The 14,870-nt window shown below is 39.3% G+C and overlaps 1 protein-coding gene across 19 annotated transcripts in view; it reads right to left on the bottom strand.

The window, feature by feature from the left end:
* The window catches only part of ARPP21 (cAMP regulated phosphoprotein 21), a 143,888-nt gene that overhangs the window by 18,713 nt on the left and 110,305 nt on the right, over positions 1 to 14,870 (bottom strand). The window lies entirely within an intron of this gene.

Below are 14,870 nucleotides of genomic sequence, written 5' to 3'. Positions count from 1 at the left end.
TGCCTCACTCGTGCCATTTTCTGTGGGCTTGAGAAAGCCTGTAATCAGGCCTACGTTCAACAGATGTCAAAATGTTTAGCCAGAGCATAGTTTAATTCAGCTACATGAAAGAAAACCTCTTTATGCCCTTGCTCATCCCTAGATTTCACTGCACAGCACATTAGCTGGAAAACTCCCTCTATAGCTGGTCCAGTGTTATTGCTGCAAAAGGGTACACGGGTTAACTCAACCAGGGCAACAGCCTGAGAAGGCTGATCTGCCAAAGCAAAAGCATTTTATGCCGACTTGTTCTGCAAAACCCATAGGATGAGTCCTGATCCCCTTATCTCCCCTCAAAGTATCTGCAACTGTGCAACTGTGCAACTGTAAATGATGCAAAAATTTACTTTCAATAGCAAAAAAAAAAAAAAAATCCAAAACATAGCACAAATTTAAATGTAGGAAAGTCTTCTGAATATTCGTGCTTTGTGGGTCTCTCCAGGGTGATGTCTGTTCTCAGAAATCACTGGGGCAGAGCTGCTACAGAGTGTTTGCTATTACATGGCACACTTAGTATTTTGCTACCCCAGCAAAACTATGTTTACAATCTTCATGGCCAAAAGTATTTGTAAAGTCTGAATTCCTGATGGATGCCAGCTAAGCATTCGGAGCTATGGAAAATGCACAGTAAAGACCATAAACATATGGAGTCTTCAACTCAGCATAAATACTGCAGATCAGCCTGGGTGTGTGGTCAAGGTAAGTTCACAAGCCAGCAGCAGAACTTCTTCCTTGCATACATCATAACTTTTGATAGCTTTTTGCTTGTCTGGGACATAAGTACACTCTGAGTGCATTATTTTTTCTGCTTATTAGTTTCCTCATCTGTAAAGAAAGGTTTTGAGGAGTGACACCTTCATAAGCCATTTTGAAGTCCAGCAGTGATGAGAAGTGCTATATACTCAATTGATAAAGTCAGTGGAAAAACACCTGATCTTCAATTTAATCTATAGTAAAAAGACACCTTTAAGTGCTGGATTTGCTAAGAGTTACACACAGAGCTTCACATAATTTTCAACTGAATGGAGAACTCTACTTTGATCCAAAAAAGATGTTCGGGGGGTTTTTTTTGCCAGTGCCTGCAAGGGTATGGCCAAATTCCCAAAGCCTGAAATCTGTCAATACTGGCAGGAAGGTGAGGAAGAGGGCATAGAAAGAGACATTTGCCAGAGCAAAATCTTAACTACAGTCTCTGATTCATCAAATCAATATGAATGAACATTTTCAAATTAAACTGGAAGGGTTTGCAAAGGCTTTGCAATGCTTGCTAAAAAGCAACTGCCAGCTCCCCAAGCTTAGCTGAGGTGTGGAGTGGTGTATTCTGTGGGAAGAGCAGGTTTCTTAGTGCTTTTATTCACAGAAGCAGGAGTATCTTCCATCCTTAGCTCCCCTTATGCTATGAAATGATCTATGCATGTGGGCAGGAGCACAGACGTGTTTCTCTACATGCAATCATTGAATTTAATGCAGTACTATCATCCAAGTCATCCTTAGGCTAAAATACTTGCTTCTTGCTTACATGGTCTGGATAGGGTAACTGATTGCATATAGCCTTTCTAGGGTAGCTGAAAGTCAAACCACAAAGCAGCTGCCAAAAACGTCTCTTCATGTAAAATTTACAACATGAATTTCTGAAGTGGTAGCTGATGTGCCTAGCCAATTGCTGAAAATGCCTGTGTAGCTAAAATTTTTGAAAAGAGAAAATCACAGGATCTGCAAACACATCTGCAAAACGTTCTTTAGCAACTACTGCTCATTCTGAGTGCAAACTTTGAGAATAAACACTAACTTCTGTAAAAGGACAAACCTAAGTCATACCTTTAGACTCATGACAAGGAACTCAATCTACACTTAAAATCTTTCCTTACATAGAGGCACTGTTCCATTTTAAACAATTAGCATAACTCCTTCAAATTAAAAAACAGAAGAATACAGTCTTCACATTTTAGCAAATATATCTGCTGCAAATAAATAATTTTTTAATTATAAAACTGACTACTTTATAGACCTTGTTCTCATATTCTGGAATAAGTTGATGCATCAATTTAAAAAAAAAAAAAAAAAAAGAACTTTTTTTCCATCACAGGAGAAGTCATGGCAAATTGGTTCATAAATATTCACTGGTATTTTAGGCATGGCCATAAAAAGGAGACATTTTACTGGCTGTTCTAGAAACAGTGCATTTAATGTCAGAGCATCACTGAGAAAGAGCTGAGAAGAGTTTCTTGTTGCAGTAAAGTCCTAAACCAGTCACAGGTCACACTCATAAACAGATCTACCACTGTAGAAGGAGAAGAAAAATATGATGGATAAGCCTGTGTGCAGAGCTTTCAGCAGCATTACCAGGCCCCTGCCTGGTGGGGAAGCTGAGCTGGCAGATGGGAGCAGTCCCACTCAGCAACCCTGGGACAGGGATGGGACAGGCAAGCAGTTTGAGCACAGCTGGTCCTTGCCCAAGTGAGTGAGTCTGGCTGCTGAGACACAGCTGTCCCCCATACCAGCCCATGCCTGAGCCAGGGCACCGTATCACAGCTCTGAGTAAGTGCTGTTCATGCTCCCAGTTCTTTTCGGTGATTCAGGGGAAGGACTCTGGGGTCCGGACTGACAAGGCTTTTTATTTTTATTTTAAATCCACACAATTGATTAGTTTGGTGGATATTCTGCCCAGATAGTAAATAAAATCTATGAGGTAGGGAGGTTCCTCCTCCCCAGTGTCCAACTCCATGACCTAGGATTGCCATGTAGCTGCTCTTCCTGATACACTGCAGAGAGGGAGAGGAAAAGAGCTACAAAAACTAAGCTACCCCAGCTGCATGAACACCTTAGAAGAATGAAAATTAACTAATAGAAAACAAACTGCGAGTGTTCTTAGAGCTAATTATTAATAAAAAATAATAATCACAACTATAAAATATATCCCATAAAAATTCTCTTCTTTACAGAGCAAGGGAAAGTTTCCATGTAAAAATAAAATAATAAAATTGGGACTACTCAAAATTGTATGATAAAATAAGTCATGACACATTACAATTCACACAAATAAAAGTCCAGAATAGTATCAAGACTATAAAGCATGAACATAACATATTGTTCTGGGCAAGTGATAAAACTGCTCATAGTGACAGCTGTGATTTATGGAAGTAATTCAAATACACTTTGAAAGTATATTAGCTTCGCCTCTGCCCACAGAGGGCAAATATTAGCAGGGTAGGCTATGCTGGTGATAAATTACATACCAGCAAGAAGTGAAGGCAACTGGCAACATCAGATGCCCAAAGGCCCTGAGTTACTGTGATAATGTGGTTTTCATGATAATACCTCACATGCAACGGCATCTGAGCACCAAAAGAAACACATCAAAGCCATATTTTTGTTGGCTCTTTGGAAGATAACATAATGATAGTGAAAGTGGTTGGGACTTCCCCGCTAAAGTTGACATCCAAAGCATTTACAAATTGGCTCTGGAACAAAGTTTGGCACAGAAGATCACAGTTTAGATGCTACCTCTTAGGTGGAAGCTGGAAAATAACTGCCTCCTGCTTCCAGGTTGTAGGCACTGAAGCAAAGTGCAGGCTGTGGACCTACAGGCTGTCAACCTACTGTAGACCTTGCCTGTATCTGCCGCTGCACAGCTTTGACAGGACAGGTAAAGTGACCCAGGTGCTGCTGTGGCTTAGCTGTGCTAATACCCAGAATGGGATGGGGACTTGGCCACACTGGGGTCAACATAGCCATGCTGGCACCTGCATCACCACTTCTGAGAGGGAAGCAAGTTACTGCGCACACTTTGTTCACTGATGACACCAGTTCAGTCTCACAGAAAGAGACTGATGGGAAGAAGGCTCTTCCCATGGCTCAGAGTAACACCAGAAAAGGAGCACAGAAAAAGCATGATGATAAAGTCTTACCCCAGAGCAAGGTTTTACTACTGTAAAGCACTGAAGAATTATTTTAAGACACTTTGGTCTAAATTCTACCCTCTGACGTACTAGCATAGATCAAGGCTGACTTCACAGTCAACCTGTACTTCAGAAGGTGTCCTTTGAAGAGAGCACATCTGTGGACAGTGCTATAGAGAGCCCCACGGCAGGCTCTTCTCATACTGCTAGGGAATTTTTAATAAATTGTATCTTCTTCCAATTATTACAGTCCTTCAATTCTGATATGCTCATAAGCACATCTTTGTGTCTTTACAGCTCCTAAATTCAGAGCAACAGGAGAAATAATTGACTAGGCCAAAACACATCTTGCCATGGACTGAAAGAACTTTGTCAGCAGTTATACTGTTGTCATCTTATCTCCAAAAGGTTAAGCACATTTAATGAAGATGCTGTTTCTGATGGGAATTTTTAACTTTATTTAATCCGAAACACTCACTTGGGAAGTGAAAATGAATATCTATACCATTTCTGTGATACCCATTACTGTACAACCTGAGGACCTCAGACATACTGCATACTTACAGAATGAATTTGTTTAACTTTTAGAGAAAGTTGGTCATTTCTGGAGTTTATGCCAGTAAATGTCCTAGAATTGCGTTTCTGTATTTACAGTCTTCAGATGAAAAATGTCCTAGTGACACCGTAACTGAAATGATATAAAACACCTATATACAGATTGATTCTTTAAAAGTAAGTGAGCTAAACACTTTCTCTACAGATGGAGGCTTGGAGAAATTGCAAAAGTGACAAAACTAAATAGTTATTTTTCCTAATTTCCCCAAAGCATATAGGAAAGAAGAGCTTGACACCTTTTTGAACCTGTCCCCTTTGTAGTTCTAACATAATGATTAGAAGAAAGAACTTTTTTTTCTTGAATTGAAATTTGGGGCACTATAGATAGTACAGCAAATTTCAGGCTGTTTCTTCCATTTATTTACAGCTCTGCAGCACCGTGATTCTGTAGAAACATTTGCAGGAATTGAATTGATTGTGTGTTAAGCCTTAGTCTTAATAGTTTTTTCATTGCTAGCTAATGGAAATATGGATTCAACATTATTTTAAGCTTAATGCAGTGTAGAAGAATTAGTTTAGTACACTGTAATTATGATTTTTTTTTTACAACACAATAGAAATACAAGGCAGAAATAGATTTCTTGAAGCAAAGGAGAAGAATGAGAGCATTTTTGTTTCTCTGGTAACAACAACATGGATATTGAAAATGTAACAAGGAATTTCTCCCCATTTTCTCGTCTATACCCTTCAGATTCACATTTGTCACTTAAATAAAGGAGCATTTGCAGCATCCCTCAAATTCTACCTTACCAAAAGACCAGAAATATTCTGCCAAACTTCACCTCTGAGCAGGAGAAGGATTCTCCCCTCTCTGCTTCAAACTGGGTAGAAAGTAGCAGTAATTGTCACAGCCTTTGTCTTTATTTCAATGACAGAAGAAACAAGAACACCCTTCTCTGACCCATGACCTGCTTGCAGCTTGCTGTCCTGAAGCAACGAAATAACCCCCACAGCATTCCAGTAATTGTAGTAAAAGTGACCAGAAAATGCTTATTTATATTTCTGCCACAACCTCTAACCCAGATATCCTTGGTCCCCTGGAAAATTTCACTCTTAAATAGGTTCCAAATCTACCTTCTTCCCAAACACCCATTTCTATGTTGCAGTCTTTGAAATGTCTTTCAGGACACTTCCATGGAAAGTCAGTTTTTCCATGTAGGCACAGATGCTATTTTGTGTAAAGAGCTCAATTTACTGTAAAACCATTGCTCTACCTCCATCTCCTCTGACAGCTTCCCAGCCTCTCTGGCCACAGCAGCCAGTGTAGCTGCTGCAGCTGCAGTTCATTTTGCTTCTGAAGGAAGAACAGGAATGGTGTCCTGGGCCTCTAAGATCTCATTAAAGAACAAAACCCAGCATCTTGTAACACAGTGTGATGGACTTATGATTTCATGATTCGCTTTGCAACGAAACATTAAACAGAAAACGCCATCAAAAGGAAAGGGGAGGAGGAGGTCTCTGAAACTTGCTGAGGTACATAGTACCCACCACCTCCCTTCTTTTTTACTACATATTCAATAATACCTAGCCATGGTTCTACTCAAGGGCTCTAGCAACCACAGCAACACAAACAAGTTAAGATGAAAACTGGAAATGCTCCATGTCGGGTTCTTTAAGTCTACAAGGAGAGCAGTAGCAGGTTTCCCAGGCCTAAGACAGTGGTTCTGGAAAGCTGCCATAAATGGCAAATACAGTATAAAAGATGAAATTATTTTACCACCTGCTTTTACATCTAGTAACTCTAAAACATCTTTTTCCAGTGCTGCTCTTCGAGTGGAAGGAAAATTCTGCCTCATATTATGTTCAATTTTTCAGTTTCTGTTATGTCAAAATTGCAATCTTTTGTAACAAGAAGACAAAAGCTTCTTATTCTTCTTGGGATCAATATTACTTCTCAAGCAAGGGCAATTGGTATCTCCTTGCTAAGGCTCTATTGTAACATACTGACAAAATAAAAATACAATTCTAACTCAGTAGATAATAATCTGCTTTTCAAGACCAAAGGCTGAACTAGCCAGGATGGAAAACCTACATACACTTTAGTCATGCAGCACCATTCTCTCCCAAGCTCTGCACACAAATAAGAACTCTGATGGTGCAGGATGGTCTGCGCAGATGCACCTGTCCAAATGTCAGCTGACACTAGTAAGTTAAGGCCCAAAGTAAAGAGAAGTCTCACACTCCCCAAGGTTCCCTTCACACTAGCCCTTCTTTTCCACAGCGTGATCACAGCAGTTTCACTGCCGAAGGACCCTTTGGCAGGGAATTGCAGCTATTCCTAAAGCTGTAAGAAAAAGCTTGAGAAATAAATCTGCATCAAACCACACACAGACATCTGTACAGAGACCAGCAGATACCTGAAATGAAAATCAAGCATTCAAAACTGAGAAATTTGTCATTGCTTGGCTACAGGTGCATTGTCTTTAAAGGTCACACTTCCAGCTTTCAAAAGTGGGAACACAGACATTTGTGTCTGTATGGCCTCAGAGAGCACTAGAATGGCATGGCTAAATATTCAGAAATTAGGAAAAGCCAATGCAAAAGTAGTCCTTACAACCTTAACTCCAGTAACTTAGGCCCATATAAATGAGATACAGCATTTAATTCCCTAATAATCAGCAACAGAATTTGCCCTAGAACCTGCTGAAGATTTTGAATGAATTTGGAAAATGCCCCAGCAGAACTTCTAATCTTCGTATTTCCTATGTTGCAAGCCACAGGAGGACTTCAAAATGGTTTTCAGCATGACAGCTTATAAAGACTTTACCTCAGCCCTTACACAGGTCTAGACATTCAAGAGCACAGATGGGTTGGTAAACATTGCTTAGCAATTTTCTCCAGATGGATCCTTTGTGAGCTGTGGAAAAAAATCCTGTGAGAAGTATGCTGAGTAGGCAAAGTAAATTTCAAAAGATTAAGCCTCAATGAAATCTGCATCTGCTTTTACTGGGACACTTCAAAAGGGCACTCATCTTGTCAAATGTTACCCTCCTGCCCTGGGGAGAACTGGTGCTTGAAGCCACAAGTTATCCTTCCTCCTTGTTTAATCGCATGAGGGAGTGCCTACCTACTTAGGCACGTTCTCCTCATGCTCAGAAGGCACACATGTGGGGCTTTTGTTAATTGTATAAATCATGTTCTTCTTTGGAAAGGAACATATGGACACAAGACATACTGAATAATAAATTGGAAAAAATGCTCCACACAAACTTATCCAGCCTAGGGGTCATCCCAAAGCAATGGTATTTAAGGTGTTAAAAAATCAGCTGCTGGCCAGTTGGGACCCAAATGGAATTCACTGTGCCTCAGGAAGCAGTATCACTCAGTTCCGCTCTTGATCTTGCCTCAGATACAGGGAAAAAGTCCTTATTCAGGAATCCTACTGTGCCAGATGGGGCTCGTATCCCTGACATGATTACCTGAACAGGAACGGGTGTAAGTATGTGCACTTCAGCGGCCCACAGCTCCACTGCAGGAGAAAAACAGGACAAGTCAAAAGACGCAGCTGGTTTTCATATGAAAGCAGCCAAACTGGGGGAACCATTTAAATAAGTCTTGCCTATTTCAGCTTTCCTTCCATCATATGGTGACTGCTTTTAACTTCACAAAACTGTTTTCAAGGAAAAATAAAAACTTAAGTACTTCTTAAACAAGACAACTGCCGGTACTAGGAAGTCCCCAGTATTCATGCAACAAAAGGCAGCTCTTGGGCTCAACAAAATTCTTCCCAAGGACACCAGTGGTCCCCAGGCTATGTTTCTAGTATAACAGATACACTGAGTTGTAGAAATAGCAGGTGTTTAGAGAAACAAGGTTTAAAAAAGACAGATTCAGTATCTTCTTCTTAATTCTGTCCTTCTTTAGACACTGGAAAGCAATAGAAAATTCTTGGATAGACACTTTTTGAGCAAAGGTAAAAATTCAGCTGATAAATTAAATTCTAAAACAGTGCTTTTACTACCTTCACTGTGCATCAAGACTAAGAGAGTTTCTTCAGCAATTCATAGGCATCCTTGGAAAATTAATCTAAAGGTATCCCTAGTTTCAAAACCACTAGAAAGACTTATGACCTTTAACTAAGGGACTGAATAACAATTTGGAACATTATGGCTTTTGCTCATTTACAGCACAAGCCAGCTATGAAACTATACCCCACCTAACTGTTGGACTTCTGTATTTCACTCCAGCAAGCTAGTTCTTCAGATTTCGGAAAAGAAGTCAACACTTCAAAATTAAGCAGGTGGTTTTCTGAGGGCTGATTCCTGTAATGGACACTCAAACATTCCCCCCTTTTCCACACCCAGAATCCCTCACCTTCCCTGCAAATATCCTTCTCTAACCACTAAGTTCTATGGACCTTGCACTAAACAATAGATAGGTGGGAGATTTTTTTAAAAGTAAATCTCATTCCCAAATTCCTGGACAAGAAGATAAATGACATATTCTGGCATCTACAAAAGTAAAATCCAAAATCAACTACTTGCACAACAGATCCACCAATATTCACCGCTGCTCCATCACCAGTATAGTGTGCACTGTGAAGTCCTATCTCTCAGTGTTATAGATTTCTCACCAACCCAATAGAGACAAAAATCACCACAATCACATTTCTTGTTAAGAAAACTTACCAAGATTTTGAAAATACTACAGTATAGTATAAAAACTGGGTTATCACTTGTTTGATCTCCAGATTAAAGATCTCCAGAGTGAAAGCTTCTGAAAGCACTGTAACAGTGTTGTAAAACAGATATTCAGCACAAGGTTTTGGCATTTACTTTTGTGCTTAGTGAGCGCAGCATGATTAGAGCTCACTAAGTACTGATGTACTTGCACACCACAACATAATGAAAAAAAGATGAAAGAAAAGGTGTGAGGCCACTTAAGGGAATATCAGAGAATGGATTTGGTTTAGCAGCCCATTTTGTGTGCCATCGTTCACCTTGAACCACCCAAGTCACCTTCTTGGCACGCAGTAGCCACCAGAAGTGTATTAAAAGTTAAAGAAATCTAGGAGAAATAAGAAATTCGGCATTTCTTTTCAAAGCCAACATTGCTATCACTCAGCAAAGCACCCTGATGGGATTGCTTCACAGAAATACAACTGCTTTGCTAACTGGAGACTCAGGCTTTTTTCTCCTCATATTCTCAGTTGCTATTTGATGGATATGCTGAGTCTCTTCACTTACAGGAGGAAACTCAGGAAAAGAGTTCTTGCTGATTAATTACAGCCTACTTGGAAACAGCATTTTACTAGTCAATTAGAAACAATTCTCTAAGGCAAATTGTATTTCCATGTGCCCACACCTGTTTCTCCAATAAATCATATCATTCTATATACACAATGGGCCATATTATGGCAAAAATGGCTGCCAAATGCATTCCAAACACCACAGAAAGTCATGCAATGCATTAATTGGAACCAAGTAGAATGAGCAGACAGAAATTGAACTCACTGTGCCCTTCTCCAGGATTCAAATTGATCAGAAAACTGATCTGAGGATTAAAAAGACTACACATAGGCAAACTAACTAAAAGTCTTATTAAAAATAAGTAGCTCTGCACTTTCACTTTCGTCCTTGTAATGGAACAAGTAAACACATCAAAGTGGGATAAAAAGGGGAAAGAAGGTACAAATGTTAGTTCCATATCGCCTGTCAAATTGAAACGTACCATGTCAGCCTTTGTAGCCATTTGGTTAGTCTCAAACTTGAATAGAAGAAATGAAGAGTGTGTGGGCAATTACAAATTACATTTATTTAAATTTTATAAAAGAAAAAAATCTCTTCAGTGTAGTTTGTAAACATTCCATAGCTCACTATCAACACACAGACAAAATGGATAAAAGCAGATGAGACTTTATCAATGTGAAGTTTCCACCATGGAAGTATAAATATGGTTCACAGGAGACATACATTACCTCAATGAAATTAGTAGGACCAGTGTGAAGACTCAACAATGTCCTACAAACCCACTAGCATTGCTAGCTATGTTTCCCAGGCACAAATTTCTTGTTTCTTATATTGCCAAACAAGATTTTTGGAAAATAGAGATAAGCAATTCAAAGAAAAGCAGAATAATATTGCTTTATTTTACTTAGGAATATTTTCTTCCTGAACGGACCCTGACATAACAAATTCATGGTTTCCCATTTTTATAGACCAGTGCTGAGGCATGTTTCTGGAGTAGAAATCATAGAATCATAGAATAGATAGAGCTCAAAAATAGAGCTCTTTTCACTCCTGCTTTTTTTTCCCCCCTCATATCCTTTACCCTCTCCTTATCAGAGTATCCTGTGCACTGCTCCACGATATGAACCGATGACCCATATCATATATGTTTGATTGATCCTTTCACTGACCAGTTTCCCCTGAGCTGCCTGAAAAGTCCCAGCGTGAAGGGAGGTTAACAACACTGCTTTGGGATCTGCAAGGCATGCATGGGAGCTGCATGGGAGCTGTAAGGAACGGCAGTGTGGCACTGAGGGGTGAGGCTGAAGTCCCGTGAAGCTGTGTGGGCAGGAGAGAAGCTCAGGATGAAGCAGCTCTCAGTTGTATCTTGAGTCTCCTCAGCAGCTCACCACAATAGAACAGAAACTTTAAATGAAGTATACCACAGAAAATTCCGTGGAAGGCAGTATGGATGCCTTCCATAGAATTTTGGTGCCCTAACCGAGGAGCAGGAAATTATTCAAGAGATGTTAATGCACTCATGCACCTTGGACATCACCGTCTCCCCTCTGTAAAACAAGTCCTATCATCAGAGGCTCTATGTGAGTTATAGCTGAGAGAGCACAAGAGCATTTGCCTATGTCAACACTGCAATACAAATCATTTGGTGATAGCTTGGGTATAAAACTCACTTTGCGAAACCTTCGTTTTCACTCTTTTATGCACAAATCACAAGCAAATTCATACTTTTCTGGAACAAAGATACATTGGGAAACCTAATTCAGATTTCTAATTCCTGCATTAGATGATAATTCTATTTCACCAAATTACTTTTGCCTTGTGATGTAGCTGCATTTGTAATTATTTATTGCCCAGTTCAAGGTTAAGTGAAGGAACAGACTCACTGAGATCCTGTATAAGCCCCTATTTTTCACAATGTGCTACAGAAGATTAATTGCTTTCTATTTCTCCAATAGAGACAGAATTAAAATTGCCATTTGATACAAACTATTAATCCAGCAATCATTTTGAAGTACTACATTGCTTGTTATAATTTAATACATTTCCCTCTTTTTCTTATTCTATGAAGTAGTACTTGGCAACCTTAAAAATTCAATTTGTGCAGTTCTCCTTTGTAAGACCTGTAAAAATCCAGTCTTTTGCACTCCTGCAGACTCGGTACCTGATGAAAGGTAACTCTTAACAAAAGGCAAACTGGAAATGCAGCATTGCTGAGCAAATGCTATTGAAGATGTTCTGTTTTACCAGCATGCTACTTGGAAGCCCTGAGGACAGTGCTGAAGCACATAATAAATTGTTTTGATAACACAGGCTGACAAAAAGAGCAAGGTTACATATATATATATATATATAGCCTAAATATTTGCTTGCTCAGAAATGGCTTTTTTTTTTTTTTCTTCATTTTTTTCCCTTAAACGATGCCTCAGGGCTAAGGTCCTTTAGAGGGAAATTATTCACAAGAAGAACAGTGTTGTTATTTACAGGTAAAGTCCACTACTCACTTCTTATATTATCAGTGGGTTTTCATTGTGTAAGCATATGTAGGGAACACCAAGACTGAAGACAATGAGAAATTCAAGTAGTTGCAAAATTACAAATTAATCCAAACAGTAATATTTAGGAAAACACACTTAGGGATCCTACCTGTACAATCCCAAAAGATGCTTACTGTTTTTCAGCACTCAGGGGGAACTTTGGGTGTCCAACTTTTTGCAGGTGTGAATGAATAAACAGCTGTCCCAGTAATAGCTTTTTCTTTCCCTTTCTGATTTACCTAAGCTGTCTAAGGAACATTTTTAGAGATGAGAAATAGCTCTGAATTGGATAGCCATTATGGTGGTTGCCTTAACATTCTTTTAGCTCCTTGATTCAAGCTCTCTACTCTGTCCTAGGAACAAAGAAGAAAATTTCTTCATATATATATACACTATTCTCAGCACAGAGGGCCTCAAGACTAGCTGCAGCTCCTTGGTATGGCTATGGTACAAAAACCATTATTGCACAGGTTGGCCTCTTCTCCTTTCCTTGTTCTTAAGTGTTTACATAACGGCAGTCAAAAGACTACTTGTAGCCCAAAGACCATATCTGTAACCAAGACATCAGGATCTGGGAACTGCATTGAAAATAAAAATAAATTAAATATGTAAAAATGCAGAATGAAAAGCTGTGTTAAAGTACTTCTAATCTCAGCTCTTTCCAGAAAAAAGGCACTATATAAAAAGGAACTCCAGTTCAACATATTGAGTAGTGTGCTTTTTTGTCTCTCCATTCTGAAAATTACATTCCTGATGAGAATATAGTCGTGTCTTGCCATTAACACATAAGCAGAAGCAGAAACAGAAGCTCTATTTGTCAGTTCTGGAGTGAATTAACATAAAATGACTAGCATTTACAGCTAAGTCTTTAGACCGGCAGACAAGGCCAAGGAAAGAATCACCTCTTTCATTTCTCAATCTACATCCCATCAGGCATGAAAGAACCCTCACCAGAATCTGCTGCAAGAAAACCTGTGTTTATCCTTATCATTCATAATGACAAATGCCAGAGATACCCACTGGAAGTGAAACCTCAGCAGGGACTATGTATCACTAGTAATAAGAGAAATAATTAAGCTGTTAGAACCAGACAGTCAGACAGTAAATTCAATTTTTTTTTATTTTATTTTCTGTTCAATACCAATGACAGCTACCAGCCATCATGCATTACAATTAGCTCATGCTGCAGGAATGCTATCTGCTCTGGTGCATAATGAGCGAGCTGCAACAGAGAGCAGGACCTGGGGAAGAGGTGAAGAACTATTTGGAGAGGTATCAGGTATCCTTGCCAGTTGCTAAGGAAACCAGCTCCTTTCTTTAGGAAGACTCATGGGCTGCCTAACTCACACATACATTCTATCAGCCTTATTTCACTTGCAAACAAACAAATGAGAACTTTAAATAATTGCTCCCTTGCTACATAAATTCACACATTCTATACAACTAATAATGGTGAGTCAAAATAAAAATATCCTTGCAATTGCAGAGGGATGCTGCTCTTGTGGATAATTTAGGCACACAACAACCGCCTGTAACAAAGGCTGAACAAAATTCATGTAAAGACATGGGACTTTTTAACATATCAGGGCTGGTCAGCAGAACACCGCTTCAGTTACGGGGATGTCATTCTTGAGCTCCTCTGCCCTAACAATGAACACACGCTGTGGGCCCTTCCTCCAGGCAGCTCATACTCACACACACACTTCTTCTACTGCATCCCAACCTAAATAAGTGTCCTGTTCTACTGAGTTTTAAAACTGCAAATTGTGCTTCGATTCTTAAATCCACAGTCAATAACAACTGTAAGGTAAAACTCCCTCCTCTTCTCCTTTCCGCAGTGCAGATCTTTGGTGAACATTCAGAATATTTCTTCAATTATTAGCAGAGACTCAAAAGCCCTCCTGCACTACTTTACTTCTTTGTCCCATTGCAAGCTTTCATTTGCAGAAAAGTTGCAGAAAAACGGGGCCCAAAGCCTACAGACCTATTGTGAACAGCATGTCTGAAACAGAGATGGAGATGGTCTCTGTCTCTCCAGACAGGCCTTCTAGCATTTCTGTCCATCGTAGGGTTCCACTAGTTCTACCAATGGCAGGATGGTATCAGAAAAGAAAAAAAGATAAAAAAAGAAATGATGAAATCTGTCTTTGCTCTCAAGCACTACAATATAAACCTCTCAATTATTCAGTGCTGGAAAATTCCATCACAAGTAGTAGGAGCACTGCACATTGATCCGACTTTGAATTAGCAATAGAGATGTTGTAGGACTCTTTTTGGCAAAGAAAAGACAGAAATACAAACATTCTTTGTAGACATTGTTGAATACCTTAGTGTTCCCTACATTTTAGTGAGGCCTCTGCAATTTTTACAGAGGCAATTTTGAAGTTCTATCCAATGCACAATGCTGTTAGAAATCTCTTCTCTCTCTGTTGTTCCTGTGCATTGACTGACATGAGACTAACACATACTAATTCTCTAAAACAAAACTAAAATTTTAAAAATCTATATCTTACTGTGAAACCCTCGGAATTCTGTCAGAAATTGCTTAGATTTTAATTAGTATTAGACAAGTTGAACAAAACTTGAGAAGCCTT

The sequence above is a fragment of the Myiozetetes cayanensis genome, unplaced genomic scaffold, assembly GCF_022539395.1.
Source record: "Myiozetetes cayanensis isolate MyiCay16 unplaced genomic scaffold, myiCay2020 scf1, whole genome shotgun sequence".
In the NCBI taxonomy this organism is placed as follows: domain Eukaryota; kingdom Metazoa; phylum Chordata; class Aves; order Passeriformes; family Tyrannidae; genus Myiozetetes; species Myiozetetes cayanensis.
This window is presented reverse-complemented; position numbering and strand designations above follow the sequence as displayed.